The sequence below is a fragment of the Ixodes scapularis genome, unplaced genomic scaffold, assembly GCF_016920785.2.
Source record: "Ixodes scapularis isolate PalLabHiFi unplaced genomic scaffold, ASM1692078v2 PGA_scaffold7__128_contigs__length_106722199, whole genome shotgun sequence".
Taxonomy (NCBI): Eukaryota; Metazoa; Arthropoda; class Arachnida; order Ixodida; family Ixodidae; genus Ixodes; species Ixodes scapularis.
The window spans coordinates 71,851,879-71,874,498 of record NW_024609882.1 but is presented as its reverse complement, the minus strand read 5'-3'; positions in this window follow the sequence as shown (position 1 = coordinate 71,874,498).

The window sequence follows — 22,620 nt, the reverse complement described above, 5'->3', positions numbered from 1 at the left end:
ACCGTCGTCCTTGAGCAACGTATAACCTGCAGAAGATACATTAGCTTTGACAAGCAGAAAATGTTGCATACAGCAACTCTTCCAATAGAAGATAGATATCTTGAACTCCACTCCACATATTGGCAGCTGTTTTAACGTTTTTGTTAATGTGTTCCACATAGGCTTGGGATTGTCCATTGCGCTTAACGGGACTCCTAAGAGCTTTGGCTTCGCTGCAGATCCTTCTATGTCCTTAAATGTAGATGGTGTCGATCCCCACTCCCCGCACTACGAGCCACAACTTTTGTCCTTGTTTACTGATGCACCAGACACGGTAGTTAGAAACGCAGAGCATCGCGTTTTTTATGCTGGGCCAGTTGGAACATACCAGTACAAGGTCGTCAGCGTAGGCAAGAAGCTTGATTTCACAGCTGTGAAGGCGAAAACCTTGAACCTTGCTATCGTTTATGATGTACTATCTGCAGAGGGGCTCAAGATAGAGGTCAAAAAGAAGTGGTGACATAGGACATCCTTGTCTAACCGAGTGTTGTACTTGTATGGATTTGTAAGAGCTCCGTTAACAATCAATTTCGTTGAGATTCCAGTATAACAAAGTTTGATTCCACGTATGACGGTTTCTCCTACTTGCATGCGTGCGAGTACATCGAGAAGACAAATGTGTTGAACTGGATCGAAGCCCTTAGCCATATCAAGTTGTAGAATAGCCACTGATTCTTGTGTTCGTTGACATATTTCTATTATGAACTGGACGATGTGGAGGTTCGTTTGTATATTCCGCCCTTTGATGTAACACGTCTGATGGTCTCCAACCAAAAACGTTATCACGCTTTGTAAACGTCTGGCGCGTACCCTTGCAAAACTTTTATAGTCGCCGTTTAGTAAGCTTATTGGCCGATAACCGTCTTCTCGTTGACTCTTGTCCAGATCTCTAGACATTGGAATCAGTACTCTGTGTGCCTTCCGAAACGATGGAGGTAAGCATTCGTGTCGGTATGATTCCTCTAAAACGTTTCAGAGTATGGGCGATAGTTTCTTTCTCCATTTTTTGTAAAAACTGGATGGTAAACCGTCTGATCCTGGGGCCTTTCTAGACTTCATTTCTTTTATATTCAGTTCGACGTCAGCCACGTCAATAGGAGTATTTAGAATCTTAGTCATTCCTGGTTCAATTTTCGGTAGTCCTTGATTTGGGTTGGTACAGAATGTGGTCTTGCAGCAATTAAATTTTAGTGGTGCGAAACAGAGCCATCTTTTATTTCCTCTTCATCGTTCAGTACGCGACCATTTTTGTTTAATGTCATTACCCGTTTCTTCTTGATATATTCTCTCTCTACGTTAAAAAATCTTTGTGATGGTTGTTCTCCTTCTATTAATTGCAAAGTACGTGTTCTTGCACCAGCGCCTTCATAGCGTATTTTATCGTGTTCTTTAATGTGTGTTCTTATACTCTTTACTTCATCCTTGTATTTTCCAGGCTCTTGGTACTCCAAACGGTACAGGTAAAGGATGTTATTGTTCAAAAGCTTTTTCTCTTATTTTTTTCATGATACGCAACAATTGATGATATTTCTATTGCAATTTTTATTGCAATTTTTCTTAACTCCAATTTAAAAGTTTCCCATTTTCGACACCAGCCTTCTTTAGTGCATTCAAGTATCTGTAGTGCTGATTCGACACCTTTTATAAAGTCGTCATTTACAAAGAGCCTTTCGTTCAGTTTCCAAAGGGTCCAAGACGGTTGTTTTCTATTTCTCCTGGGGTGTTTTTATACCTACACGCACTTTCACCATGCTGTGATCAGAGACGAATGCGGGGATCACGTTGTAGTTACTTAGTGCAGTATTAACTGACCAAGATATATATATTCTATCTATACATGCTTGGGAAGACCCTTGAAAGTGTGTAAAACAGAGTGCGCGATCTGTTGCTGAATCTAGCGTGTCGCAGTCTTGAACCAATGCTTTTAAGGCTTCAGTGCTTGGATCTACGATGGTTAGGGATGGAACTCTATCTTTCTTGTTTATTACACAATGGAATTCTATAAGCAGAATCACGTTAATTCTTGTGTTGGCGTCAATTCTAACTTGACAGAAAAGGCTTTCCCTTTGCGCTCCGTTATTGTATGCATACACAACAATTATGCGCCAAGGCTGATCTTGCAAAATAACGTTAGCAACCATTAGACGACCACTGTCAGCCCCTTCGAGAATTCTACACATTTTGTACTTTAGATCTTTCTTAGACAGAATTACACACCCTGCAGAGCAGTCAACAGCAGGGCGGTGAAGCAGATCGTAGGAATCCTTCCACAAGCTGCATCCCGAAAATAAGGTGTTTTGTTCGGATACTTTTGTTTCTTGCAGGGTCACAATGTCGCTGTCATATTTTTGTACAAAACAAAAAAAGTTGGTATTGTTTTTTCTCGAATTTATCCCTCGCACATTTGTGGTGGAAATTGTTAAGGGACTTATCTGGGTGATTGTGAGGGGATTCCTATACATGCTTTGGGTCGAGTTCGGAAGCTGCCGGGGAGGTTGTTTTTCGGGTCTTTGAATATGGGTTTCACCCGCTGCTCTTTGGGTTCCAGCCGTTTTTGCGGCTCGATGGAGTCCAGCAGAATATTTATGGCTTCCGGTTCTCTGGTTTTATTCGTTTTATATGTTCATTCGTTTTTTACGTTTCATACGTTCTGTGCGTTTATGCGTTTGTACTTTTTATACGTTTTATATGTTTATTCGTTTTATACGAGACTTTTGGATGGCACTTAACGCGGAGTACCGTTGGACAGCACTTTAACGCTCTGCAAAAGTGCCGTCGGACGGTACTGTAGTCACTACGAATCTTGTTTTGCAACAGGAGTGACCGACGGCACCGGGCGAGCAAAACTGAAAAACACTGTTTCTGGATACGCGACGAGCACAGGCGGCACGTCGACACACACCAGCGAGTACACCGCCGAGCCGCCGAGCACCTGACCACGCGCACACACTCGCCGACCGACCGAAGTTTCAAAGTGCAGTCAGCGGCATCTAAAATAAAACGTGTTTGCATCAAAAGACACCAAATGGAATCTGGACGTTCGTGACGTCCCTGGCCGCGCCCCCTGGACTTTAAATCGGTGCCGAAAATGCACACCCACCTCTTTCGCTTACTCTCGCCCCCGACCACTGATCCCTATGTCTATTTGCTGGATCGCGTTTGACCAGTTCCGCCTATGGACGGGAATGCGGCCACGGTCGGCTATATTTTTGGTGGAATTATATTATCTCTAGCCATCATAGTAATATGGCGGAGAGCGCAATGGCGGCAGACTGCCATAAAATAACCGTGGATCTAGTAAACTGTACCGTGGGTGATATTTCGAGCTTGATTATAGTTGTTTGACGAAGCAGAATCTTGAAACCCGGCGTAAAATGGTAGCCTCATCTCCTATGACCCGGCGAAGGTTCTACGAAAGCACAGCACTGGGGAAAGCAGCGTAGCTCGCGTCGAAAGCAGGCTTCGTACCGGCGTCTGCTTTCGATGCTTCTTTCGGTGCGACTTTCGATGAATGCTGTGCTGCTTTTCCCCGGTGCTGCGATTTCGTTAAACTTTCACCGGGTCCTCAAAGATCGGGCTTGACGAAACATATTTCTGAAACCTGGCGTGAACGGTGCTCACGCCGGGTTTCAACAATATGTTTCGTCAAACAATTTCAATCAAGCACGAAATATCAGCCACGCTATTTTGATGGCAGCCTGCCACAACAACTGCCACAACGCTGTCTGCCATGAATGGATGATAGTGGCTGCAGCAGCCGTACCTTGGCTAGAGGTAATACAACTCTACCGAAAAGATGGCCGCCAGTGGCCGCATTCGCGGAACGGGCAAACGCGATCCAGCAATTTCATAGAGATCAGTGCCCCCGACCGCCAAGTAGGCGTATACGGTGTGGGCGCCGAAAGAATTATAAAACGTTTCAACTAAAAATAGTAAACAAATAGAAGGGAGACAAAACGAGAATGGGTGACGGTTAAGCTTATCTCCTAAAGGCATTCTATTGGCGTGGCGACGGCAAAACAGTGTTTTCGCCCATACTGGAAGTGACGATTTTCAAGATGGCGGAGCCCTTATGAGAAAGGTTTATAAAAATACAAAATCGCAAGAAAAACAAAACAAAGCGCCTCAAATGAGCCGGTCTGAACATTATTTTGGAACAGTTCGTTGTACTCTCGAACCCTATGACGTTTCTGCGCACTCGCGAGGTCCGCCATCAGAAGCCGCCACGTTGGCGCCTCCGGTACGAAAATCTGACGCCTGTCGACTGTTCGCGGTAACGCGCTAACAATGTCGCGATGTGTGCGTTTCGAAGCACGGCGTCTTGATGGCGCTTCAGCTCTGCTCTTTGAAACGCACAATTATGAAACGAAAATCTAGATGGCGCTCCGAACGACGGCAAGCGGATTGAAGTGAGTGAGGGGGGGTACCCCTTTCCGCGGGAGATCCACAACTGAGGTAATCGAGTAACGTTGGCAGAGTCTATGAGCAGTTCCGTAACTGAGCTAATCTAATAATGTTGCTTCATAGACACGTGTGACGTCACAGCCACGTGTGACGTCACGTGTCACGTGATATGACTTAACACGGGACATCATGGGACGTCACGTGGCGCTTCCCACTAGACCACACAGACACGCTTTCAAGGCTTGGGAACGGGCAGGTTTATGTGAGAAGGCTTTGAGAACAAGGCACCATAACGCTATCGCGTTCCACTCTTAAAAGCGAATCTTAAGCGTCCGCCAAATTCTTTAAATACAACCAGCGCAGGGGTCCCAACGAAAATACAGCGCCCAGAGGGGCGCTTGTCAGCAGGTTTCGATCGTGAAAAAACTTCCCCAATGGATTGAAGAAATATAACGCAACTCCGTAGTGGTTGTACAGTCACATGTTAGTGCAAATACAGAGAAAGCGGAAGCATCAGAGCTCCGAGGTCCAACTGGACAGATAGTGGGCTAAAGTGAGCTGTCTCTGTCTCTGCTCACTGTGGAAACGCAAAACGCCCGTGTCCGGCGTAGGAATACTAGACAATGTGCGACGAGCATTCGGCAATCTTGTTTGTTGAGCAAGTCTTTCTGACTACCCGCTGTCATTTTAAATAGAGCTCGGTACTGTCACACTAAAAATAATCCGGTCGTGAAAGGTTCTTTGACGCCGGAAGAACTGTATTGTAGCGTGTGAAAAGCGGTCTATATCGCCTCGTGAAGCATTAAAAAGGCCAACTGGGGGATGAAAACTTCCTGCACATAAAAAAGTAGCTTAAAAGAGCCCCTAAAAGCTTTTCACAAAGAACCTTAAGTAGTGCTTAAAATAAGTTTTTAGGTTGCGAAATATGGACAAGCTTCAGATCCCCTAAGAGTTATGTTGTCACAACATTTTTTTTTTGTACTGTACGACGTTTTTTTTCTTCTTTAATCCTCTCCTCTTGCCCAGTGACTGTCCGTTTGAAAGCTAACTGCATGCTGTCCTGCATGAAAAATCCTAAGATGCTAACTGTGAGGTTTCACTTGGATTTCTTAATCAAGTCTTAATTAACAAAATGTTGAATCACCCTATAATAGTCGAGCATTTGCGCGAATGACATGTATCGTTTCGATACAGCATACAAAATATTTTTTCCGCAAGAAATTGTCTGTAAAATAATAATAATAACAATTAAAAAAAACCTGGCGAAGCAAAACCAGAGCTAAACAACTAGAGAAGAGTTTTTTTTTGCGCCGGAAATTCCTGAAGTAGCGGTGAGCTTCGCGCGCCCCTTAGGAAACCAAGGCCCGCGTTAAATCACGATAAAAATTCAGCGGTGGAGCCTTGTTAACTGAGAAACTTTGCCTGCACCCCTCCCTGCATCGCCTTACAGACACATAGACACGGATACACACACGGAAACACCTTTTTGACAAGCGATTTTGTGGAACGGAACAATAAAGTTTGAGCTTCAAATATAATTTATAACTTGTTTGGATCTTATCAAGGTCGAGCTTCAGTAAAAGTTTGGGAAAATGTAAATAGCTCGTCGCTTGTTTCATTTTGAATTCGGGTTCAACAACAACAAAAAATGAAGATAATATTTTTAGGATAAAAATATATGGTGTTCCAGATATGTGTTAATTATGTATCAGAATAAAATAAATACGCACTAAAATCAGATATAAAGGTAAACAAAGACTAACAAAGTTATAAGAAAGAATTAGGCTGTTTCGAAAAAAATAAATATTCGATTTTTGTTGCAGACAAGCGTCATACCTCTCGAGGCTATTTGGGGAGATTAAACCCACAGTGTTTGACAATGGTAACAAGCGGCTGTGGGCGTTTTCGCTCGATGTTTTGTTTCTCTGAATAATTGCCTTAATTTTAACGAGTTCTACCTCGCACCCCCTCCTAGAAACGCACGTAGTAGGTTTGGTTTTTTGGCTCGAGAGCTTGGGTGTACCTCTCCGATTATGCGAGGTTAAATTTCCTGCCCGGACGAATTCCTCGTATTAACGCCACAACGCTATTCTTGTAATGAAGGGCTTTGTGGGGGGATCATCGCCGCCATTTTCGGTGGAGACAAAGCTCTGCCAGCAACGGAAGGGCAGTAATTAGGGCTTCAATTGGAAGCAGTTCGACGGCCTCAATGACGGAACGGCTCAGAGAAGTTTCGAACAGGAATTAACGCGCAACAGAGAAGCTTTATGGTGGCTTGGCTCTGAGTCCACTTTTTTTTTCATGCGACTCGTTCTGGGGTTGGAAGAAGCAAACATATGCTCTTGATTTGTTTTCGTTTGCGGCTAGCATCCGCAGAAGGAGAAATAATGAAGCGTGATGCCTTATAGGCATCAAACCCCCCTCCCCTTCCCCCCGCCCCCCTCTTCACAGTATCGCAGCACTACAAAAGTTATTACAAAGACGATAAAAAACCATGTAAAACACCACAAAAAAAAACACCGGCAAGAATGTTGGATTCATAATGTCATTGGTTATTGAACATGAGAAGAATACGTTACACATCAATTTGTTCATTCCAAGATAGCCTGACTATAAAGACACAAAGTAGCACATAGCCTACACAATTTCATCTTTTTGTGTACAAGCCCAGTAACATTAATAAGAACTAAAAACTAAAATCCTAACTGCATGAACGACTCATGGCAAAACAATGAATACACAATTTTGCCGATTTCATACAATACAAGGAAAAATAAACGCAATGAAACACTACTTGACTTGTATGCAGCAAGCTAGACATTAGGTGTCATCGCCCTTTGTGACGCATGCCTTTTGAGATGCAAGGAGAGGCATTCTAAAGCGTTTATTTTATGCGTTATGAGAATACATTTATCAAACATGAGCCTTAGATGACTTAAACGGGATTTTAAATGACCCAACAGACCAAATTATTAGCCGTTTCAAACAGAGATAAAAACAATTTGGGAGATTTAGCGAGAAGTGTTTTTTGTCAGAAATGATGGTGATAACAAGTGCTCGCGATGCCAATTCAAAAGGGTTTTTAACCAAAAAACTGAAAATATTAAAAAAAACAGTGAACCTAGAATTTTTTATTGGTTCATATTTTCTCTGTGACGCACAAAGACATACCAAAATTACTGCCTAAACGTTTAATCAAAAACTGAATTGCATACTAAACATCAGCTATTTTTTCTTCCCGAAAGTTAATGATGAATGTAGAGTCTTAAATCTGCCGTATTTAATTGACATAAACGTAAAATATGGTAGTCAGTGTGGCATGTCGCACACAGATACAAAATATAATCTCCACTAAAATATTAAGGCGGGCTAGTTGGATCAGCATTATGAACACATTATCAATATATAAATACATAAATGAGGCTCCGCCTTTGTGTTCATGTACTTGTCTGTTCTTCGCAGTATTTACTGATAATTATACAAAATTTAAAGTTGGAATTAGCTTAATACATAGAAAATCTTCCCACAGCAGCTAAAACGCGCGGCCAACACGGAAAACGCACGAGAGTGACAAAGTGCACGTTTTCGCCATTCAAGCATCAGGTTGCATGCGCCTTCTGTCAATATGTTTATCAGCTATAATAAAAATATTATGCCTCAATAACACTAAATAGTGTTGCGCAGATTTGTATTTCCAGCTCATCTTTGTTTACAGATTTTTTTCCCGTTTAAGTTTGCAACGTCTTTGATTACCGCCTAAAGGTTTAAGATTGCGCCGGAAATATTTGCGGTCACTTTTGATTGAATACGTGCTTTAGGAGAAAACTGACTGTATGAAAACGGTAAACAAACAATGCAGTCCCATACGGGAAGGTAGGCAAAAGCGTATTTTGAAACGAAGAAAGTGCTTGCGATTGCCACGCTCACAGAAGCTATTCCGAATTCTCCAAGTGAACGGTTCCGCAAAGTTTCTTTGGACCCCCGAATATTGAAAGTATTGGAAATACAACGATCCATCTGCAAATAATCGTACAACAGGCCCATTCGCTTTAATAGCTCGTTTTATATATGTGCGTTGTATTCTTAAGAAACAAAAACAAAACAAAAAAACTACCTTCTGCGGGCCAGGTAGGCACTTGAGTCAGCAGCCCTTCGAGGACGATGCATAGAATTTAGTCGAATTTGGCCTGCCATGGGGAAGATTATTGATGAGCTCCGGGAACGCTCGTTCATCACGGACTTGGTACCGGGACAATCTGTCTTCGAACGCTGGCAGACTCACAAATGACCCCCCCCCCCCCCCCCCTTTCCGAAAGTGAATATGCAGAGTAAAGAAAATATATATATATATTAGGAACAACGTGAAAGAGTTTCGAAAGATGAAGTGGGAGAACGCTAGGAGCCGAGCGAGATGATTCGGAAGGCTTCCCCATTCCCTTCCACGCTGTCCCTTCACTCCTTCTTTTGATCGAAGGAGGAGATTAGGACGTGCTTATGTGGAGGCTGACTGGACGCCCCTTGTGGAAAGTTTTGCTTGGTATCGGCGCTTAGTGACGAGGAATGGGGAGGGAAAGCACACGCCGCCGACATTAATTGCTTCTTCTTTTTAAAAAAAAAAATGCAATTGAGGGAAGGAGGTCAGTTATTTTTTCAGTTGAAAGTACGTGGGGATGAGGGTTCAGAGAAAATACGACTAGGGTCTTAACTGTTGACCTGAATAAGTGAAACGTAAATGTTTTCTTTAAATTATAGAGTTGACTGCGTTATTCGGCAGAAATCATATATGTGATGTGATATACTCCCTACCGCATATCAGCGGTAGTTGTACGCCACACCCACGTTACATTCCACAAATCATTTGGCATGTTTGGCGGCGCATAGGCGCGTGTCGTTCCTTTTTTCCTTAATGCGCGGTTCAAACTGGGCAAACTTGTGTTGCGCTGAATACACAAGCGGCACATCAGATCTTTTCGCCACCTTTTTTTAAGTTATGTGAAGTTTTGTCTAGGTAGAGAATGGCCTCGCGATGAAATAAAAAAAAGGAACGATCGCGGATGTGACCTTTGAAAGGGAGGCGAGGTACGAGCCTTCGAGCGAGCCATCAAGGAAGCGGCAGATCAGCTTCACTTTGGCGACTCCCCAAGCAGCACAGATTTGGCCAATTAGTGGCAAATCCGTTCTGCTTGGCTCTCCTCCGGTTAGACAATGGTTGCTATCTCGGGCGCTTCAGATGACCCTCATATGGCAGTGAAGGCTCGTTCTGACGGGCAAAAGAGGTCCGTGAAGCGTGCCGCTGCACGCTCTCCAAGCGGTCCGCTAAATTAATCTGTTATGAACACCACACTCCACAATAATCCTCGACTTGCGGGAGCGCCAGTGGAGTGTATAAAACACGAAAAGTTGATGAACCACGCATCTTCGAGACCCGGGTTACAAATTTGAAGAGACGTCTGGCTTTGGCTACTCAATTACGATTATGCACCAACAAGGCCAGATCAGACGAGAATTGGTATATATGGAACTGAAGCGAGAGGGACCCCATTTACAGCGCATGCGGGAGTTCCAGGTGTGCCGCTGTGACTGATCCACATGACAGAGAATTTGGATGCGTTCAAGACGAGTCAGTTTAGCGTAGAACACTGCTGGACATTGAAGAACTGGGCCTGGAGGGCGCAGCAGATGCATAGCGTGACGGGGCGTTCGAACAGGCAGGGTGGTGTCGTCCGTATACTGAACTGTTTTTTTGTTTTTTTTTTATGTCGCCCCAATGGGGAGATCAGTTATATACAGCAAAAACAAGGTTGGGCCGAGTACGGAGCTCTGCGGTACACCAGCCTCGATTGCGAAACCCTCGGAGAGTGATCCGTGGATACGAAGTTTGTGTGTGCTACCAGTAAAAGAAAACATCCTCTCCATCGAAGCAGTAGTCCACGGACACGGCCTTGCTCCACTTTCCGCAGAAGTATGTCGTGGTTGAACGTGTCGAACGCGCAGCTAAAGTTTCTATGTATCAAAGTCTGTCTACATACCGCAGTCGAGGATTTCGCTGCGGTAATGGGTGACTTTTGCCGGTGCAGTTAAACAGCTCCTGTTTTTCATGAAGTCGTGCTGAGTGGAAGCAGTTTTTCATGAAGTTGTGCTGAGTGGAAACAAAAATTGAGCAACTTGCGGTTCACCATTCGTTCAAACGTTCGCCGCAATATCGATGTAACTGCGACTGTGAGGTAGATGCCTTCGGCGTAGGTTGACTCGTTTTTCCCCTTGCGAAAGGGGTGACAAAAGCCTACTTCCACGTGTCTGGGACGAAGGCATTATCCGCAAATAACTCCGGTATGTTGAGCAGAGGGCGTGAGATGTAAGGGAATAGGAGTTTAAAGAACGTGGGAGCAAGGTGGTAAGGCCCAGTCGATCAGGATTGCTTAATGCGTTGGTGGCACCCTGTAGGTTGTTCCGGGAGAATCGGATGGTCGACAAAAAGCTGGATGGACGGGGAACATTCGCATCCACTTGAGAAATCAGCAAATTTATGTCGATTCCGTCCGAATGGCTTCTGTACACAGAAGGAAACGGTGTGGCAAACATTTGAGCGATAACGTGCGGCGACGTTACCGGGCGGTAACAGGATATAAGGCACAGCTGATGAGTGTCGGACTGCTGCTGACCAATGTAGGTCAAAAACATTCTCGTATCATATTTTATCTTCTCGGCAATGCGGCATACATAGCCGGCGTAAGCCACATGTATGGCAGATTTGAGGGACCTCTAGAACTGCTTCGCTTCTTGGAGCAGGACAGTCAAATGGATGCGCGCAGCTTTCTTGGAAAAGGCCCTCTTTTTGCGTGCTAGTTTTAGCAGCTCAGGAGTCATCCATGGAGAACGTTTCCGCCGGGCTGAGCCTGAAGTACCTGGAACGCAGTCTTTCTGAATGGCGTATACCAGGCCACACCAGAGTGCATAGTTAGATGCACAGTCAGGGCCTGCGATGGTGTTGCACCTGGTAACAAGGTGCACCAGTTGTGGCGGGTGTGTATGATTTGTGTTGGCCCAGTTCCAGAGCGTGCGGGCAGGGCGGCCCCTGCGAGGAAGCCGATTTGCGTAAGGCAGCTCAATTGCCAGGTCGTCACTTCTAACGAGGCCGAAGAAGACTTCGCGGGCCACCACTCTTGAAATGTCCGAGAAAACGCCAAAACGAGGAAACTAAGGTTGGTGCCGCTTGAAGCGCATGTAGGAGACCGGCACACTCGATAAAGTCCTGCGGAGCCTATTCCGTCGAGGATCACATCGTCACATATGGCACTGGGGAGTGCCTCGTCGTGGCCCCATTACAACGAGTATTGCGATCTCGTTGTTGACAAATCTTTTTTTTTTTTTTTGTCAGAATTTCGCGGTCGTCTTTTTTTTTCTTCTTTGAATCAAAACAAAACAGCAACCCATTGAGTGCCCAAATACGATATCATACTATCATTAAAAACTGAGTTTAATGCATATACGTTTCGTACACAACTAGAAGATATGAAAAAATGAAACGTTTATAACTCCCTGTAATGCCGATTTACAGCGTAGCTCTTGAGGATTATGACAGGAGGGTACGGAGAGGAGGGTATACCCCTTCTCCCCTCCTCCTGCTCCCCCTCCCCACCTCCTCTTCTCCTCCTCCTACCCTTCTCCTCCTCCGCTCCTCCGCCCTCTCCCCTCCTCCATTCTTCTCCTCTCCCTCCTCCTCCTCTCCCTTCCTCCTCTTTGTGACGTCACTTGTGATCCTAGTGACCCTCGTGACGTCACTCGTGAAGGCCTCGCGAAGTTAGTGATTTTCGTCCCCACTGACGTCACGTGAGACGTCACTGCTTCCACGTGTCTGGAACGAAGGCATTACCCGCAAATAACTGCTGTATGTTGAGCAGAGGGCGTGATATGTAAGGGAACAGGAGTTTAAAGAACGTGGGAGTAAGGTGGTAAGGCCCAGTCGTCAACGTCACGTGACGTCACTCAATGATAGCTGGGAAGAATTTTGCATATGGTCTATAGGCCGGCCTTACAGTGTCCTCGGTGTATCTCCCGGCACTGCTCCTGCCAACGGTAATCGGAGACCAGGAATAAACTCCCTCACAACTTGTTGGAAGTGCGAGGTGTCGAGAAAGCGTCTTTGCTTGGTAAATTGTTCAGGCGATGGTAGTGAGCGCATAATCTAAATGATTCATCTTTTTCTTCTCTACGAGAATGACGGAAGAGGACCAAGGGCTAGAAGAAAGTCGAATGACGCCTTTGGAAATCATATACACCTAATGAGTCTCAACGGACCTTCCACACTTTACCAGCTGGCCAACATGCCGATCCGTAGATGCAACGCATATTGGCATATTTGGGTAGAGCCGAACCGGTCAAACGATCGCCGCTTCACCAATCGCACAGAGTAATTTACTGTTTCTGACGGATTCCCTTTTCACCGCAGCTATGACCCCCACGTTCGCCGCTGGTTGCTCGCCGTACCTCAACATCTCCTTCCTGAAGTATTACTCAATCTCCGCAATGACCTTAATGCGGGTTATTTCGGAAAGAAGTTTATGTTTCTGAAAACATCGCATTTACTCGAGGAATCGCAGCACTATTTGTGAACAAGGCCCTTGTGTCTACTTTCCCGTAAAGCACATAATTTCACAATTGGCATATGATGAGGCGTCGAATAAATGAAGAAACTAAAGGGCTAATTCGGCGAACTTGTGCCGAAAACAAAAATAGAGAAAGGTTAGCGTCGCAGGCGTCGATGTCGGCGAATCAGCAGGATCGAGCGCTTGGGCGAGACTGGCTGCGGCTCGCCACGCGAAACCCTTATGTACAGTACATGCGTGGGCTTCTGAAATAATCGCCGTAGAAAGTTTGACGTGTAGAACATTCGGACCACGAACAAGCAACAGAATTTTCAAATTTAGCAGAATATTAAATTACAGGAACATGAAAAGATACGTCGCTCCCAGGAATCGAATTCTGGCTTTTGGCGTGGGAGGCGGGCGCAATGACCGTTGGGCCACGCGCGCGCCGCCTACTTGGCCAGCTGCGCGTGGCAATATACAGCCAATCATCGCGTTGCGCATAAATAACATAGCAAACAACTAGATTGAGAACACGATTCTCCATACAAATGCAATATTCACAGATTGTATCTTCGCGCAAGACGTTATCTTTGTCCTGTAAACCGCTGGAATCATGCTGTCGATCGCGGTGAGTGGCAGTCCGCGTGCTCCGCTGAAAAGCGGACCCTCAGGTTTTCTACATAAACAGCGCGGCTCTTACTCGAGTAAATACGGCAGATTTCATTTAACTCGGTCTTCACCGCACTCTATTTAAATACTTCAGACGCTGCCCGCGATGTAAACTTCGAAAACGATCAACCTCACCCCCTGCGGGACTATTACAGCCACTTCCTCCACCTAATTTACCATCTGAGGTTGTAGGAATAGACCTCTTCGGGCTCCTTCCTGTATTTACATCCTCAGACCGTTTGATTATTGCTGTCAATTGTCACCTAAACCGCCACGAGGACACGACATCGCGTCCAGATACGACGGCGCCACAGATTGGCAACTTCTTAGGTCTCATACAAAGATCCGTTTTTTTTCCCGTCCAGGCGGGAACACCAGGCCGCGTTCCCGCCGGGGAATAGGGTTTTCGGATCTGTTTGGGTTTCAAATTGAACCGCCGGGGCCGAAGTGCCCGGAAGGATGATGTTCTACGTTTCCGGCGCTGACGGAAACGGGAGGCGCCGGAGTACTGACCCAACAGAGGAAGACCAATCTTAAAATCGAAAACTTTCGCTCAATCGGGCAAATTCTGAAAGGTTGGGTGACCATCTAAAAAGTTCGGTGACTGAACGTACCGTAGCGCAACGACAACGACAAGGGAGCTATTTTAGGGAATAAGCGGCACGACGCCCGCGTTGTTTGATGTTTACGGCTCTTTAACAACGATCATACAGAAAATTGTGTTTACCGCTGACCTGCTGCTCGAAATAATAAGACCGCATTGATTTCTTTACAATAGAGTAAATGCAATTTTAAAGAAGAGCCAACGGGAGAATATATGGTGGCTGATCAAACACTCTCAGAAATAGGGGTGTAGGGGGGTACAGCCCTTGTCCCATATGCAACAGCCCAAAACAATTTTTAGGCGTTCAGTCCACCGACGATACCAACTTTCACCAGCGGCTTAATAGTCGAACAATAAAACTTATTAAAATAGTTAATGTACAAATTAAAGGGATACAACAACGAAATTTCGGCGCTCATTTTTTGGTATATATGTGTTCAAAAAAGCAGCATCACATCGAGCATACCAATATCTTGTTAAAAAAGTCACGAAAAGGACCTTAAAACGAATTAAACGATTAGCAAAGAGCACCTGATGGATCTCGCAAACGCCTTGCTTGTAATGCCCGTCTAGGAACCTTGACAGCTAGTGACGGAGGTTGTCTCGCCTCCGGCCACGATGAGAGAAGAGAGGAGGGAGGAACTCTCCTCTTCCCAAGAATGCCTTTTGTGTGTCGCAGAAGTCGCTATTGTCCCCCAACAAGATTACAGAAGATTAACCCGTCACTCGAAATTCGTACAAAAGCAGCCGCTTCGGTGGCTGGAACGACTAGGCCATCCTGTCGACGTCAGCCTCGCCGTAGCTTTGCCCTCTCTGAGACGACCAACGTCACGATTGCGTTGGATGTCACGTGGTCTCCACTGGGCCTTCTCCGAGCGCTTGCCAAAGTGGGCCGTTTATAACGAAAAATACAGCCACCAGGCTCAAAGTACAAACGTGCGATTATCATTTACGGATATCGTGGATCATATTCAACCTATTTTTGAACACGACGGGAATATTTCAAATTTCGTTGAAGTATCCCTTTAAAGGCTGCAGTAAGGCAATGTTTTTTGTTCCTTCTGCGAAACCTCAGTGTTTTGTTTTGTTGTCTTTGATATGTACATTATGTTATATCCCACAGCTATCCAGCCGCTTCTAAAAGTTGTTATCGGCAGGTCCCGGTAATGCCGAATTATGGCGCAGCTTCTGAGGAGGAGGAGGGTAGGGTAAGGAGCCGGGGGCGTACCTTCGTCGCGACCTTCATGAATGACCGTGACGTCACGCGTGACGTCATTATGGGAAACGTCCATGATGCAGCATGCAGGTCACGAGTGACCCGTGCGTTGCATCATGGTACGTTTCCCGCAATGCAACGCGCGGGATCCTCGTGACGTCACTCGTGACCCTCGTGACGTCACTCGTGGTCACGTGTGACGTCGTTATGTTGAAACGTCCCATAATGCAACGCGCGGGTCACGAGTGAGACCAGCGCGTTGCATTATGGGACGCTTTCTATAATGCACCGCGCGGTTACGCCGACAGTGACGGCGACGCCGCTCAAGCCGGAAACGGGCGCGTAATAGCTGCGCTCAAAACCTTCTTTTTTTTTTTTTCTTTTTTTTTGCTGTCGGTTCTTTCAGAATGCAGAGCAATGGACATAATCCAGTTTTGTTGTCACTCGATGTGTATAACAAAAGCCGTCAAGGAAAGAAAATCCTCCCATCATTTCGTGACCATCCGTATAGCTAATGATTTCAGGTATATTTGGAAAAATTGCGCACCCCATTGGCCAATTCCGATGTAACGCTCAGTACCACTGAAGGAGAGGATATACGCAGCAAGCTGTATTTGATTGTTTCAAATGCTATATTTGTTGTATGATTTTTTTTTTTTTTTGGGGGGGGGGGCGTTCGGTTGCCTGTTGCCATTCAGTAATTTTTTCTAAAATATCTTGATATCAATATTTTTTTTTCTGAATAGCCAATATACTAAAACGAACTTAAATATATTGTGAAGTGGCAAAGATAATCTTAAGTTGTTTTTCGAATTATAAGAAATTAATTCAGGTATTATTTCTCCTAAACATTTATAATCGTTTTTTTTTCGAATAAATGTTGCCAAGAGATCGGAAGTTGGGAGAAATAATCGTCTTAATGAAAGAGGTTGTGATAAACCTATATAAAGTGTCCGATCGAGAAAAGTAAACCCTACTTTTCAGCCCGCGCAAAAAAAACTACGCATCGCAGAACGCTGGAACTCCGCCAGAATGTAACCCTAGCGGTCCAAGCAAGATGCCAAAGTTTCAGAACATGAGCTTACCTGTATCAAAAGATAAAAGAAAAAAACGAGAACTCTCTACGGGGAGGCTCCGACCACGGAGAGACGCAGACAGAGGTCGTCTGCTTTGCGTTGCATCGCATAGGTGGCGCCACTACCGGTGTTCGGGTTTGCGAAGAGCAAAGCAGACAACATCTGATAAAATAATTAGCATGAAGAAATGTTATGACTGAGCAAATGCACCGAAGTATCAGAAATTACAGCGTGTAATCTTTATTTCCGTTGCGGTGAAAAACAGTGCGTAAGTGAAACTTCAGAAATCATAGAGAACAATTCCGAATTTGCCGCCAAGCCCGGCAGATGCCCGTGATAACCCGCCAACCCGCATAAGTGGTGGCGCCACCTATGCGATGAATCGCAAAGCAGACGGCCTCCGTCTGCGCCTCTCCGTGGTCGGAGCCTCCCCGTAGAGATTTCTCGTTTTTTTTTTTCTTTTATCTTTTGATACAGGTAAGCTCATGTTCTGAAACTTCGGCATCTTGCTTGAACCGCTAGGGTTACATTCTGGCGGAGTTCCAGCGTTCTGCGATGCGTAGTTTTTTTATGCGGGCCGAAAAGTAGGGTTTAGTTTCCTCGATCGGACCCTGTAGTTAATTTTAGTTCCATACTTTTAACGAGTACAATAACCATCGGCGCGTAATTTTATTTTTATTCCATGTACTTTCTGACCAGAGCACCTTTTCTCAACTAAGCACGACATGGTTTTCGAAGGTCTGATTTATGTGAAAGAAAACTTCCAACAATGACCGATAATCTTCACGCCACGCTCAACCGGCACTCTAGTACTTATTGCTTATATAATATCGCGATTCTTCAAACGTTCTTCACAATGCTTGCCATGCGTTTCTTATTGATAAAATTCGTAAGCTTGACATAGACTCTGTATATTGCTTGTTTGTTTGTTTGTTTATTGGGACTTTTGACAATACAGGATTGTCATGGTGCTGAGGCAAAAGGTGACAGTAAGTCACCTGACCAGGCCCCTAGCAGCAGACTACACTTGCAGCAGATGCAGCAGATGCAGCAGGCAGACTAGTGGTAGAGTGTTACAGTTAACCATAAACAAAAACAAAAAATACACAGTAACTAGATTACTACACTACATATGCTCTTGCAATGAAAAATAAATATGTCGCAATATACAACAAACATATATGAACCAGATTACTACAATTACATCTGTACACATAATTTAGAAGACAACAGTATTATGCGGAAAGTAAAATATGTTTTTGATTGTTTTCTGAAAGTCAAGAGGTTTGAATTATTGTCGATTATATCGATCAAGCCAGGATAGAGGTTGAGAAGATTGGGAATCTGCCAAGATAGTAATTGCGTACCGTAATTTGTTCTGGTTCTGATTTTTATAAAGTTTGTATTTCTAAAATTGTTGTGTGTGTCAGTATTCGTATATGTAGAAAGGAATAATTCGCGGTCAGTTTTAACTTGGGAGAATATAACTTCAGACAATCGTTGATTATACATAGGGTTGTTTGTTTTCGGGTAAAACCTGATTTTACCCGATTTTTACACCCCGAACATGTTTCAGGAGAATCGGGTTAAACCCGATTTCTCCCCGAATTCCAAAGGCACATAACCAACATTTTATTTTTACGCCTCACGGAGTTTGCGGTGCGCACAGGCTAGCTACCCTACATCGGGAAAACAATGTACTATAGTTCATTTCGCAAGCTGCGTGCAGCACTGTGAACGCTACACGATTCTCAACCAACCACGTAACGAGCGCAAAGCGAGGCGTTGGGGCCTTGGAGGGACATTTCCGTCCCCCGCTGTGGAGGTGGAACCGCCTCGGCACGCCATGTAGCTTCGGCTCTGCTGCACGCAGCTTGTAAAATGCACTATCAATCCCCCTTCGACCGCTGAGGTCTCGACGCCCAGCAGGGTCTCTTGGGTAGCATGGCCATCTCGCTGGCGTCTAGTCTTTCTCACGAACAACGTCCGAGCCAGTCAGTCGCATAAACAGATCGGGAAAACTTAAAAGGTTTATTTCATAGCGAAATATCTGATCGAAGACGACCGTCCCTCGAACAGTCGGGGCTTTTGTTGACACCTGAGGGAGAGGGGGATTTCGTGGGCGGTGCTTTCTTTGAAGCGACCGACGGCAATCGGAGCTGGAAAACCCTGATGTTCCTCAGATTACCAGCCTGAAACAGACCCCCAATTTTAACGCGTCAGTGACAAAAAAAAAAAAAAAAAAAAAAATCGTAATACGCTTTGCCGAAAAAAAAAAAAAGATTGTGTTACTGAGTGCATTTGTAAATTTAACCCGAAAAAAACCCGAATTTCGAAATGTTACCACAAAAAAACCCGATTTCTCCCCGATTATCAGCTTGAAAAATAGCACCCGATTTTTACCCCCCGAATTTAATAAAATATAAAACCCGAAAACGAACAACCCTATTATACAGTGCGTTAATATTCAGGATACGATGTTTTTCAAAGTATTGGGATGTATGATCGTGGCTTGATAGGTTTTCAATAAACCGTATACTTTTTTTCTGCATTAAGTACAAGCTAGTCATATTACATTTAGATGTAACCCCCCAGAGAAGTAAACAATAGTGCAGTCGAGAATGAGCAGTAATGAAGTAGAACTGACGTTTTAGCCACATTGGTAATAAGGCGGGAAATCTATTCACCAAGCCAATAGACTTGCAATGTCACGCTTCACAAACTTTACATGACCTGTCCAGCGAAGGTTTTCATGAAAATGTATGCCTAAGAATTTGTATTCGTTAACCCTTTCTAGTGACCGTGACTGAAATACTATTTCGGTAGTAAGGTTAACTGGTCTGTTAATTGAGGAAAAAACAATATATTTTGTTTTGTTAACATTTAGAAGCAGCTGATTCGCATCAAGCCACTTCGATAAGTTTTTGAGCCATGCGTTTGTGACAGGAATAAGAGATGGTAGGTCCCTGGATGAAAAAAAAAAAAAAAACACTCGTGTCATTGGCGTAAAGTACTATGTCTGGCGTATGGGGGATAGCAACAATGTCATTGATATAAAGAAGGAATAGTATAGGTCCTTATATTGATCCTTGCGGAACACCGAATTTTATATATTCAGTGTCCGATGCTATACTATCAGCTACCACAAACTGAATACGATTTGACAGTTAACTGTGCAACAGTTTAAGTGAAATGCCTCTAATTCCGTAGTGTGGCAGTTTATCAAATAGAATATTATGCTTGATAGAGCAAAAAGCTTTGTTGAAATCTACGAAGATGCCTTTAGTGTAGGATTGATTTTTTATATTGCTGATAACTTTCTCTCGAATGTTAAGTAAAGCTGACTCAGTCGATTTACCTCTCTGCCATCCATATTGGTTTGCAGAAATTAGTTGGTATTTATGAAGATGATTAATTATTCTAGAATTTATTACTTTTTCTACTATTTCTGAAAAAAGTGGGAGTATTGATATTGGACTGTAATTGCTGATACTATCAGCGGCACCGCCTTTGTGCAAAACGAAAATTCTAGCAATTTTCATTTTTTTCGGGAAAGATTCCAGTAGATAAGACCAAGTTGGTGATGTGGCAGACTACGTCATATATTAAATCTGAAACAGCTTTAATTGCCACCGTTTTTATTTCATCATAGATATACCTATTTCTATTAAACGCGTTCAAATTATTTGTATTTACGAAATCTATTTATTCCCCTTTGTTGCTGCCTCCTGTGTCCAAGGGAGTTTCATACTCAATCGGCTCTTATTTCATATGATTGATCAGTGAATTCGCTGATGTCTGCGGCATCTATAAGATAATAAAAATCGACTATGGCAACTTTCCGATTTAAATGATTACTGAAGGCCGTACAACGATATTCCTTTGTAATTGTTTTCACTTTACACGACCTTACTGGCACAGAGGGGCCCAAGGACACTAGTACGTAACGCCACTGACCAAGAAACTGTTTTGTTGCGGTGTAATTTTAAGGAAAATAGCGAGCGTTTTCTTTGATATTCTTCTTTGGAAAACTTAAGGACGAAGTTGATTGGTCTCATTCCCCCCCCCCCCCCCCCCCCTGTTGACAACCTTTGCATGCGGCTCATAGATTTGACCCAAGCATTGCATGAGCACTCGGGTTGAGCCCGTGATGATCAATAGCTTGACAAGCGTTCCTGTAGTGGCCCAACTCCAATGGCTGCAATGACGACGATAGCCGAACCTAATGTCGAGAACACAGTCCATATCCTGCGCATTGGCAACACCAGCGCGAGGCTATGATCAAGATTGGTGGCATATATTCGGCTCCAGATCACGTGGCCTCTTTTTCTGGCTGTGAACTGAAACGGTGAACGCTGCTTGTTTTTGTTTAATTTCCCTGCGACGTCTATGCTTGAGGTGAAAAACGAACGCCTGTTTCATAGGTCATTAACGTCAGTGATTCTTTCTAACCTGGATTTGCTCAGAAGGGAAAAATTGTTCCATTGCACTTTTGACAATGACGCGCAGTAATACATAGAACGTCTCGTGCAACTTTATACCTCTAAATGTAGATTTATGAAAGTTTCTTGTCAACGTAACATGTAACACTCATTTTTCTTACATCAAGTTCTATCTTAATTTCTGGGCGCTTTAATATCTATATTCGTGTTTTCATAACCAGTCCGTCTTTTCAAATATCTGTGTTGAATATGATACTAACAATGCTAATCGTGTTGTTGTTTACCTTAGACGTAACTTTTACTTAAACCTGTTTAAACAATTTTTTTTTGCTAAAAAAGACTAATTAGTATTGCACTCTATTATGAAACCTTCAACCATTGTGTTACATATGAAACCTATATCAGATCTATTGAAACGTTTTCGCTTGTTTCATACTTTTCATCTAGCCTGACTCCGGTAAAGGCGTCATCAGCCTTGTTGATTTTTTTTTGTATAAAAGTACATCCATTTTGCCCGTTTAAAAGCAACCAGCCTCTCAAATACCATTACAACGTGGCCCTTAACTATCAAGCCGCGAACATAATAATAAAAAACTGTTAAATTTTAGCTTGAGTTCATTAATGCAAGCTCCTTTTTATAAGAAATAAATACACAACAAAACCTGCGTTGTTTCGGGTGTTGTCAAAGAGAGGTAAAGGTGTCTCAGCGAAAAGTTTCAAGGTTTTGTTCATTCGCTTTTGGAAATCGGTATGTGGGCGTGACAAGTTTATCTTTCACACAAGAAACAAACAAACAAAACGAAACTTACAAAGACGCGACGCCTAGCAACATAACAAAGCAGTACGAAATGAGAACAAAAATGAAACCCTTATGCTCCACAAACCTGTGTTGCAAAGGCCCATTGTTCTTCAGTAATGTAGCAACAAATTCGCGGAAAGGGGCTTCTTGTTATTTATTTTGTGTTTTCGTATTTGTCTTGTTTCTTTAGCGCCTTCAAAATACCGGGCGCGTCCAAACATTTCTTGCATGTTTCACAAACTGTTTCGAAAGTTCATCGAGAAGAACAGAAAACAAAGATTGAGTGAAGGGCAGAACGGGGATCAGATTGGTGTTTTGGGAACGAGGAGAAAAATTTGGAACTGATGAAAGCAGGGCTTAAAATCCTTTCATTAGAAAAGGAGTATTCACAAGTTTGCATTGTATTTTTTTGTGTCTGGGAAGTGCTTGAGAGGTACGGCGTTGCAGGAAATCCGTGTTAGTTTGCGCGGTGCGCACACTCTCAAATTAATTAAGGCTCTCTTTGTGCTCTCAATTTTGTTTTTCGGGTGAATTACAAACGCTTCATCTTAACACCTTCGCAGAACCTTCCTTTGTTTGCTTGAAGCGTGAGTTATTCTCGGTACTACTTCTGCACTTTTTGCTATGGGCATTTTAAACCTTCATCTCTCAATACAGCAGATGATGTTGACAAGGGCTTTTGTCCTTATTCACTTAGTTCATCGGAGAGCTTAATTTTTCCTACATTCACAGCGGTCCTCATTTAGTTAACTTTTCGGGCGCTCTAAACGCATATTTTGGAGA